The sequence below is a fragment of the Mastacembelus armatus genome, chromosome 6, assembly GCF_900324485.2.
Source record: "Mastacembelus armatus chromosome 6, fMasArm1.2, whole genome shotgun sequence".
NCBI classification, from domain to species: domain Eukaryota; kingdom Metazoa; phylum Chordata; class Actinopteri; order Synbranchiformes; family Mastacembelidae; genus Mastacembelus; species Mastacembelus armatus.
In genome coordinates, this window is record NC_046638.1 from 21,506,488 (window position 1) to 21,516,772 (window position 10,285).

General features: G+C 38.9%; 1 long non-coding RNA gene across 1 annotated transcript; it reads left to right on the forward strand.

Moving 5' to 3' along the window:
• Positions 1–4,082, forward strand: LOC113132420 (uncharacterized). Its single transcript, XR_003295895.1, has 3 exons — positions 1–245; positions 958–1,066; positions 4,034–4,082. It is a non-coding gene; the product is annotated as an uncharacterized LOC113132420 (long non-coding RNA).
• Positions 4,083–10,285: the final 6,203 nt, after the last annotated feature.

The following is a 10,285-nucleotide window of genomic DNA, read 5'->3' on the forward strand; positions in this document are numbered from 1 at the left end:
GCTGTCTGTGGTCAAGCGTTGCAGTGACACAAGAGAGCCCAGACCGTCTGTCATTCTCTCCACAGCGACACAGTACACCCACTACCAGCCGTCTGACCATGCCACAGCTGTGATACAATCTCGGGTTCACTGCATGGTGCCTGTCTGCCTGTGCAGATGGACACAGTCAGGCAACAGAGACACAGGGATGAAAACAGAAGAGGAGAAAGTGCAGTGTGCTTCTGTCACTTCCCCCTTAGTCTAAGGTTAGTTCACGCTGAGCAATAACTCATAGGTCTCTTGACACTTTGCAGCACTCTTGTTTCCTGGACTGAATAATGAATGTGCAGAGGTTCCATTAGTGCTGAAAGCTACGATTATTTCACAGGGCCTGACAATTACTCATGCTCAGGGATTCAGGGACAGGGTGGGGGTGATGCAGTGGGATGAATTCTTTATCTCCTGGTCTATGTGTATATGATGTCTTCTTCATGTTCTGCTTCTTTGGATATACTCATATGTATTTTTTCAAGAAAAAGTTACTTTAGCAGATACTAAAAATGAGGTATGGTGGTTTAATTTTGTATTTTAGTGTTGAGGACATATGCACACTGAGCAGTCAATACCTGCCTCGAATTCAGGAACTAGGATATTGCCATCTGTTCAAGAAACCCAGCATGCACTTCTCTCTATATAGAATGGTCGAATTTGGCAGCTATAAACTCACAGTTGAAGATGTATCATTACAATGAGTACTCCAGAGACAGATAAGACATTTCTTTTAACAACTGGCGACAGAGACATGATCTTGTCAGCGCTTATCTCAGCAGTAATGCTTTGGAATAGTGCATAAATTGCATAAAATCGACTTTATAGTCAGCACATTACTTTTTTGGCTTCTATTAGCAGGCAAGCATTGCTGGTGTTGAACATAAAAGGTTAAATAGTTTAATTCGTGACTGTATTTTTTTTTCCCAGGATGATGCAGTTTTTAAAAGACACAGCAATTTTCCTCCTGGCTTTATGTAGGTAGAAACCAAAGTCTCAGAGGCAGTGAGAACACGCAGGCTATGCAGATCAAACTAAGGTTGGTGCTAGAACTAGAGACATGCTGCACTGCTGAGACCTGAGTATGGCACACAACAACTAAACTCCTGCCTTTTTTCCACTATTCACTGCAGTTTTACTAGTCCTCCTTTTGTGACACACAGGCTCAAGCATTTTAGTAATGACTACTTTATTGCAGGTTGTTGTTAATGAATTATGCACTAGTCTCTCAGCATACCTTGGTTTACTGTTGCACTGCATATTGCATATTGTCCGTATCTCCAACTGGTTTCCATGTACAGTAGCAGCAGTTACAGAGGGGGTTTTGAACAAGCAAAGGAGTGGGCCAATGAAATTCAGTGCTACACAAGGGAGACCCTATTACAAGAGTGAAATCAGGGTGGAGGGGTGGAAGGAGATGTACTGTCAAGCCACTCGATTAAAGAATCAGTGTCCAATCTCCTGGATTACACCTCCTGACCTGCCACACCAAATCCCCTATTAAATACACCAAGAATTTAATTCTTCTTACTTTCCCTTCTGCTAACTGGCTTATTGACTCAAGTGTGCTCAGTGCTTTGTGGTGAGGTTCGCCTTTAAATTGGTTAAAGGGAGCGCTTAGGAACATCTGATCATTATTAGGAAAGTCATGACATTCAAAGCCACAATGTTTTTTTTATAGATGAAACGCTCTGTGTGATATGTTTTTGCTCCAGCTCTTGTTTATGTGTGTGTGGGGTGGGACGTGGGGGGTCACACGGTCAGTAAAGATCACAGAGGGGTGAACGTCCTCCTAATGTTTCAGCGAAACATTTAGCAGTTTCAAGTTTAATAGACGAACAGCGTGAAATGCTTGCTCTCCTTAGCCTATAAGGCAGTGAATCTTCTGTATGTATGAGAGGGGAATGTTGTGGCTTCTTTCTCAGCTCCTCCCCGCCCTCTCAAGATTTCAAACCCGCAACCACTAATGGAAGCATTGGTCCTTATCTTAGACAGGGAAGAGGGAGAATTTGGACACATTCTTTTAGCAGATGTACATATCAGCATGATTTATTTTAACAGAACAGAGAGATAAGACATTGCTTTTTTCTGCACCATGCTCAGTACAATGTTGTTAACTACTAGTCTAAATTGACTTGGAGACATTTTGCTCTATAGATCATAAAGTTTGCAGTAAGAACAAAGTAAACGGCTAAAAAGTGGCTACATTTGTAGTCTGAACTCATGTGCATGGTCTTATCACTATATAGAGCTTATTATCACCACATATACCATATGGGACATACTGTAAACACATGCTAGTTGACTAGAGGCCCTAACACTAGTGTTTTATGCTTTCATTTGGTTTTGGCACTTCAAAGTCTTAAATGCTTCTTAGATGTATTTGCTGGACATTAGCTGAAAAAAAGCAAAGCAATATACCAGTGGAGAGCGGTTCACAGTTTGACAGCTCAGGCAGTGGTAATTAGCGATTCTTACACTTTAGTTGATGCAAACATATCCTATAATGTGTAATACAATGGTTAAAGGTAATACACTCGAAATTGCATCTTACTATAACAGACATCTTATATATATGCAAATGTGTCTGTTATTTCAGCCCTAAGATATCTTCCTCCCTGCTGTGGCCTGTTTCTATGGCTCCTCAGGAGCAGTAATAATGGTGTTGTAGGGTTGAGGAAGGAATAGACCAGAGACTGACCCCTTTGCATCTTGACGTTTTTCTACCCACGGGTCTGGTAGTCTTGACAGGACCTTGATGGGGGAAGGGTAAACAAACGAAGCACATGGAAGAGACTTGTAGGCAATGGCTGCCAGACTTTACTCAAAGCTTTCTCAGTCTCTCACTTCAAATTAGAATGCAGTATAGACTTTTTGAGTTTGATAAATCTTTTACAAATAGTGCAACTTGAGTCAAAGAATTGTCTGATATTGTAAAACTTTTCGTGTTCTTGGCACATCATGTCTAAATCATCCCTTAATCTTTTAATCTTTGTTCATTTCTGCTGCATAAATAACAACATGCTGCTTGTCTTTCTTTTTTTCCCTAAAATCAGAACAAGTGGGGTAACATATAAGTTTTAAAACCCCAGAGAGCATGCCCGACATTACGGCCATTTGAAATCAGCTTTGTCTCACTGGAAATAAGCTATAGAGTGAAAGCCTGACCGTTTATGGCTTCGGCCCTGTTGAATGAGCTTTTTCCTTAGACCTTGATGTTTAGTGTGTTTTACTTGCCTATGCTTCACTGGAATCTGTAATGTGGCAGATACGCTCACCGCTGATAGATTTGTGTCCCCTGGGACAGGTTTGTATCACTGTTGGCTGTCAGTGCATACATTATGCCATTTAAGCAAGAATGATCACCGCTATTAACAACAAAGCATGCCCAAATGAATAATTTAACGTAGTGGCAGTGGCTTGTTGCTGATAAAAGAAGGGCGTGGAGAATTGATCAAACAGCCAACCCTCACCCATTTGTGGGAATATAAATAATAAAATTAGATCATAGTGATTAGTAATGGTGCCCTGTTCCAGTCTAGTGCCTTCCTCTCCCACTGAAATTCTTGCTGTGGACATCTTGATTCCACTTTGCTGCTTGCGATGGCAAATCAATATGTTCCATAACAGATGGATGTGGGAACGATGGCATGCACTGTGCTGTGGTATAGTTTTTTTGTTCTTCTTTCAACCTGACCTGTACACATTTCTGTGATTGGGTTGCAGAAAAAAAAGACATTATCTCTTCCACATCAGACATGTTTATAAGTCTTCAAATGCTACTTTAGATTCATCCCATGTTTCCTATGAAATCCTTTTCATGGATTTGTAGGCTCCGACTCCCTCTAGAGGGAGTAAGGTCTAACAACAGAGCATAAACAGCAACATGACTTGTCTCATAATTGCTCCCACTGACTTTGAACTGAATTACTAGTTTTATACCAAATTTCATAGATGCATTGAAAGGACACTAAATGTTTCTGTTCCCTCTCCTCTATCCACTCAGCCCAACCGGTCGAGGCAGATGGCCGCCCAAACTGAGCCTGGTTCTGCTGGAGGTTTTTTCTTCCATTAAAGGGAGTTTTTCCTCTCCACTGTCACCAAGTGCTGCTCATAAGGGATTTAGGGATTTGTTGGGCTTTTTTTTTTTTTTTTTTTGTAAAGTGCCTTGAAATGATTTGTATTGTGATTTGGTGCTGTACAAATAAATTTAATTGAAATTGAATTGAATTGCTTCTGTGCTCTTTAATAAATATCACTTGACAGGTCATCTATTAATGTTCAGCCTTGATTTTTTAAAATTTTTTTGTTTACATGAAGTTAAACTTTAATTTTAATATTTCAACATTCACATTTGTGATTCAGTTTACAGGTTTAAATAAGACCTTCATGCCAGCCAAAATATCCTTTTTGTGGTCATTCTTAGATAGTCTGAAATACTCTGAAGCCTACTTAATTACTGTCACAAGAGCAACGAACTCACTGATGGATGAATGATAATATGCGTTTACGTTTACATCTGATGTGATGTGACAGTCAGTGATGCATATTCTATTTTCAGCTGCCTACATTGTCAGACATCAGCATGAGCAATACATGATGTAAGAGTTCAGTAATGGTAAACCTGTAAAATCCTCAGCTATCAGAAGGATTTATCAGCTGTGATTAGCAAATATCTTAAGTATATTGGAATAACATGTTTTGAACTAAGTTGATCTTACCATCAAGCAACATCAATTTATGTTGCCTTATGGCTGATCCTCAAGTACCATAAAGTGGTAAGTTGTCCTCCCTCCCAGGCCTTTCTACCTCATGGCTTTTACTCTGAAACATTTGGAACAAGAGCCATAAATCTCTTAAGATTAAAGGATTTTTTTTAAAAATAACAGTAACTTAGTTTAGTGTTTGTTTCATCTCTCAGTCATTTTATGATGTAAATTCTCTTACAAACCCAGACACTATATCTACCTATATCTGAACATTAATGTTTGTAGTCTATCAAAGGCTGCTGTATGTTACAGCTTATGATGCTTTTGAATCCACAGTAAAGGATAAGTGGGTATATCTAATGAATAGGTGGAAGAAAAAAGTTGGTTAGGTTATATAAAATATACACAGACGTTACTACCCCAAAAACAAATTCTCCCAAGTCACCCAAGAGGTTTTGTGTACCTTAAACTTCCTATCTGCTGACACTGTAGTGGCACGTGTGCAGTGCTTTGTGGTTTACTGTGCAGTCAAGACTTTTACCCACTTTACTAAACATTTATGCAATTCACTGCTTCACCACAAGAGACTGCTGTACACTCATGATCTCTCTTTTGTAGAATTTGAAGAATTTGAGCTGTTTTATGTTGGCAGCTGTTTATGCTCTTTTTGATCAGTTGCAATCCGAGGAAACACAAAGGTTAAGCCAGGACTGGGGAAGCCAACAAAAAACTATATGGAAACAAAATGACACATGACCAATACAGCTGACCTCCAATCCAATATGACCTTCCTGCCATGAACTCTATCTTCACAAAACTTTGAAAACAGTTTACACAATATGGTGGTCAACACTGTTGATACTAATTAGATTACATAACACAAAGCAAAAACAAAATCCATGAAGCTAAAAAAGATATGTCTTAAGTTTTAAGTTAGAGCTACTGGTTAGTTAATAGAAGTGGACTGATATGTAGTTTGATCATATCAGAAGCAACTAAAAAGTTACTCATGAGGCCTTTTCATCAAGCCCATTTTTGCATGTGAAATAGTGTGGTATTCTGAATGTGATTCACACTTTGCTCCAAATTATACACATTGTAAAACCAACCCCACACTTGATTTTATTTGAATTTTTTCAACATCTATTTATCAGCATTTTCTAACGCAATGTGCCATCTCAGTTACAAGAACGGCTTAGGTTTGACAAATAATAGCAGAGTTTGAGTTCTAATGACTCATACTGCACATTTTCTGTGTTATGATTAACACAGTTACCATGATCTTAGTATTGACATATTTTTCCCTTGTACCGTGTCTTGTTTAATTGTGCTGAGACATGCTACGTGGTCAGGCTTATTATTTGGCATAGCAGAAAAAGATACCACCCTGGATCCAATGTTATTATGATGGCTGCGGGGCAACAGACCCTCCCACAAAAATAAATTAAAAATTAATGTGACTATAAATACACACAACAGATCAAGTATCGATAGGGTGGAGCTCCATGTCCACACCCTGCGTTCTGACATGTAGCACAATGAACACGCTCACTCTTTGGTTTGTTTTCCACTTTAAGCGTCATTAAGGGTCTCTGTTTCATAAAACTATGAATTACTCCTGGCAAGTGTTGTATTCCTCACATAAAATGCCACGTATGTCACTGAAAACACCTTTTGCCTCTTGTCTGGATGTTTTTCAAGAGTTGTGATCAATAGAACCAACAGAGCAGAGTGAGATCAGTGAAGTAAAACCACTCTCCAAGCAGCAAAGTTGGAAAGGAGTAGGAGAACTGGAGCACCGCGATGATATAATGTAAAACGTTGGGTTTCTGCTAATGAGCTTTGGGTGGCTGTTTTCCTCTTTAAACTAACTTAGTGGTTCCAGTTTTGGTCTCTCACACTGACCTCACTCAGCCTAACTTTTTTACCCTCTTTCTTCTTTCTCCCAACTTCTTTTCATCTCTCTGACCAAATAATTTCCACTGCAGTGGCACAGCATCTCTGTTGCACGGAGTGCTGTGACAGGAAGGGGATAAAAAAGATGGCCAAAACAGAAAACTAGTTTCCATGGTGCACCAAAACAAAGTCTGCATGTGAGACGGTTCATTTCCCATGTGGCTATTCTTTAGTAGCAGTGACACTACAAGGGTCAATTTACTACCCTTGATGACCCCACATGAAAATTAGGAAATGCAATTGTCTGATAGACAAAAGCTGAGACGTGCCTGTAGGACACAGTTGTCTCATGTCAGGGACCTCATCACTCCCTGTTACAAAGCAGAACAGATGGAAAGTTTCCTCTTTCTTCCTGCATACCAGCCTCTCCCCCCCTGTCTTCCGTGTCCTTCTGAGGTTTCCATTAGAAGAGGGACATTTTTTTGCTCACAGCATGATTCTTGTCGTCCAAGATGGGAGCTTGGTCAGCAATTACTCAAGGAGCTCTGGTCATTCTTTCCCTTCCAACAATTTAATTTCCAGTTTTGTAGCTATGTTCTTAAGGCCTTATTTTGGACCTCACAGCTGGAGTCTGCAGTTTTCCAATAAACTTTGATGGAGCAGATTTATAATCTTGAGAGCTACAAGTGATAGTGTGAGACTCTTCTGAGACAAATTCTACTCACAGGGCTGAAACACAGTCAGTCTTCAGTTAATGTTCAAGGGCAGAAGAACGTAAGTAACAACTAGTCTGGGCTCAGGTCTTTCAATTTCAAAAAACTTAAAAATCAAAGGACTGTTTGTAGCAATGTTTTTTAAAGTTTATATGAAGGTAAAGAGTGGCAAATTTTATGTTTAATTCCACATGGATTTGCATGGAAAGCAGAGGCCTGCAAATATTTTGCAAATACTGTGATTTCAGAGTTGTTTCCTATTAAAATAAGTTGTTTCTTATTAATAGTTTTTCTGAAAGGATCACCTTTTACTTATTATAGTAAACTTAAACTATGACTACATGCAATTTCAACCGACTTGACTGTATAGGGCATCCCAGGAGGTACATAAAAGAGTTCAGGCGTCATGCTTTGTATTATTTGGGTGTGGAGCTCACTAGATCCCACATGCATGTGCATATAGTCAGATATGTGCACCATATGCCCTCGAGGGTGCTATAACAACCTTTACTTTAATGTGGTTCACTGCTGTTGCAATCTCCTGCAGATGGACCTTTTGCTGTGGGATTAACAGGCTTTAATAGGGTATGAAGTCTTTGTCATTTAGAACCAGGGCAGCCATAGCTGCATAGCTTCTTAGGGTGGAGGCTCAGGAGGGCAGATTTAGAGTTTCACATCAAGGAACGTGTAAATGTACTTGACCTATGTTATAAATAGAAGCAAATCAAAGCCAGTCAGGGACAATTTGGAGTGCAACTTAATATCAGCATTGGCTACATGTAAGTGAAACCTATGTTAGATGTTTTTGGCAAGAAGAGATCAAGCATGGCAAACAGGCTTCTAATAAATGTTGAAATAAGAATAAAAAGCGTGCTAGAATGAATTTGTTATGTAAACATCATCAGTGAGTTGAGGCATATACCCAAATGAATTTACAAATGTCTACTATACCCTTCTTTCAGAATGTTAAGACATTTCCCTCACATTCTCTTTCATATTGTGTCTTTTGATATCATGTCATCTATCCTCTCCTCCTCTTTAATTATGTGTTTAATTGTAATAAAAGGGGAAAAGGGAAGGACAGACATGGAACTGCTCCTTTGGTGGCTCTATAGAGTCGATACAATAGTTAACCATAAAAAGAGTTAATAAAGAAATTGTTTCTATAAGTGGTTTTCTCTTTAGGGTGCAGTATATAAATGAGGGAACATTTGGCATCCAGTTTGACATTGTCCTGTGTTATTAAGCTATTAAACTGCACTCATCATAGCACTCTGTTTCTGGCAGCGGTTGTCATCATCTTTGCTAAAACATTGCTGGAGGCATCTGTCTTACCTGTGAAGCAGATGGCCTAGTTTCCACCCAGCTCAGCCAATGGAGACGACAGATTGTGTCATTATAAAGTGAAACCATTAACGGTTTGGAAATAAAGGCACTGGTGTTTACTCAGTGTCCACTGTGTAACCATAGAAATGTGATGAATGTGACGTCATGATTAGATTCCTTCATATTAAAACCACATGGCTGTACAGATAGACACTTACATTTTGTCTGACCTGTAAGAATCCTGGGACCTCAAATACAAGACAAACTAAAGCTATTAATAAACTCAGACTGAACTGATCAGACAGCATTTTACACTTGCACTTACTGTTTCAAATGGCTTCCAACAAAACCCTGTATAAAATGTCTTAGTCAATTTCTCTAAGCCTGTAATTAAGTGTAATGGCTCCTAGGTAATTTGTTTTGCCCCTTCAGCACCACTTCCTGTGTACTTGATAATGAGATTTTACTATACGGTGTGGGCAGGGGTCCATTCTTTTTGACCAGCTACAGTCACTGTGGTGCCAAAATGTTTTCTTTCAAGTGAATGTCTCCAATACTGTAACATGATGAACGGTGGGATCAGCAAAACAGGTAGTAAAACCCACATCAGTATTGCACATCAGTTTTTTGACAACCATGACATTATTCATCATGTTATGATAACCTTATTGTTCATTGAAAACCATATATATGTTCAAGTTTGCTAAGTTTTAATTTTTCAGAAAAACTGAAGAGTTAGGTTTATGTTTTTGACCAGGTCATCAAGAGGTTGAGTCTTGGCAACTGGACTTTTAGTTTTTAGGTCAAAAAACCTAAAAACCTCAGCAGATAAAGCCACTTGGATGGGTGGTGAAACGTTTTGACCTAAAAACTGAAAGTCCAGTTGCTATGACTCAAGCTCTAGATAACTTCCCCTGGATGACTGAGAATCTTCACAGACATATTTCAGACTAGATGCTCAAGAAATCATAATTTGTGCATGATAGGTGCACAAAAATGTAAAACGGCACTTTTCCACTCAGTTTTCCAGAAATCAGGTAACTACAACAGAATGTTACAGTCACTCCACTACTTTTTTCTCACCTACTATATTCTCCTACTTCATGGTCAGTGTTAAGTTTAACATTTCAAAGACAATGCCACAAAATAGGCTACACAAAGCTTACTGTGTAATAATATCTATTCACCATCATGTAATAAACATATGCAAGAAACTGGCTTATGAAGTCAACAACAAACATTTTATACAAGCTACTATTTATTTAAACTAAACTCACACTACAAGTGTAAGTGGAAAATACATTAAAAAATACCTGTTGTTTCAATGTTAAAATGGAAAAATGATATATACAGTCAGCTCTGTTCTGACAGTAGTTTTAGTGAGAGTTGACTGCAGCTGTAGCCTTTCTGAAAATATTAAAGAGAGCCTGGGGTTTCACTTAATAAACTATTCTGAACAAACAGTAGAGAGGTGGTGAAAAGGTGGACTGAAGTCACAGCATATTTCTTTTTTACCCTGTTTTTCTTGAATTTCCTTTTTTTCCTGCTCTCTCCCTCTGCATCCCTCAGTCTTCATTCTTACTTTTCTCTTCAAAACCTCTCTTGATTTCAGTT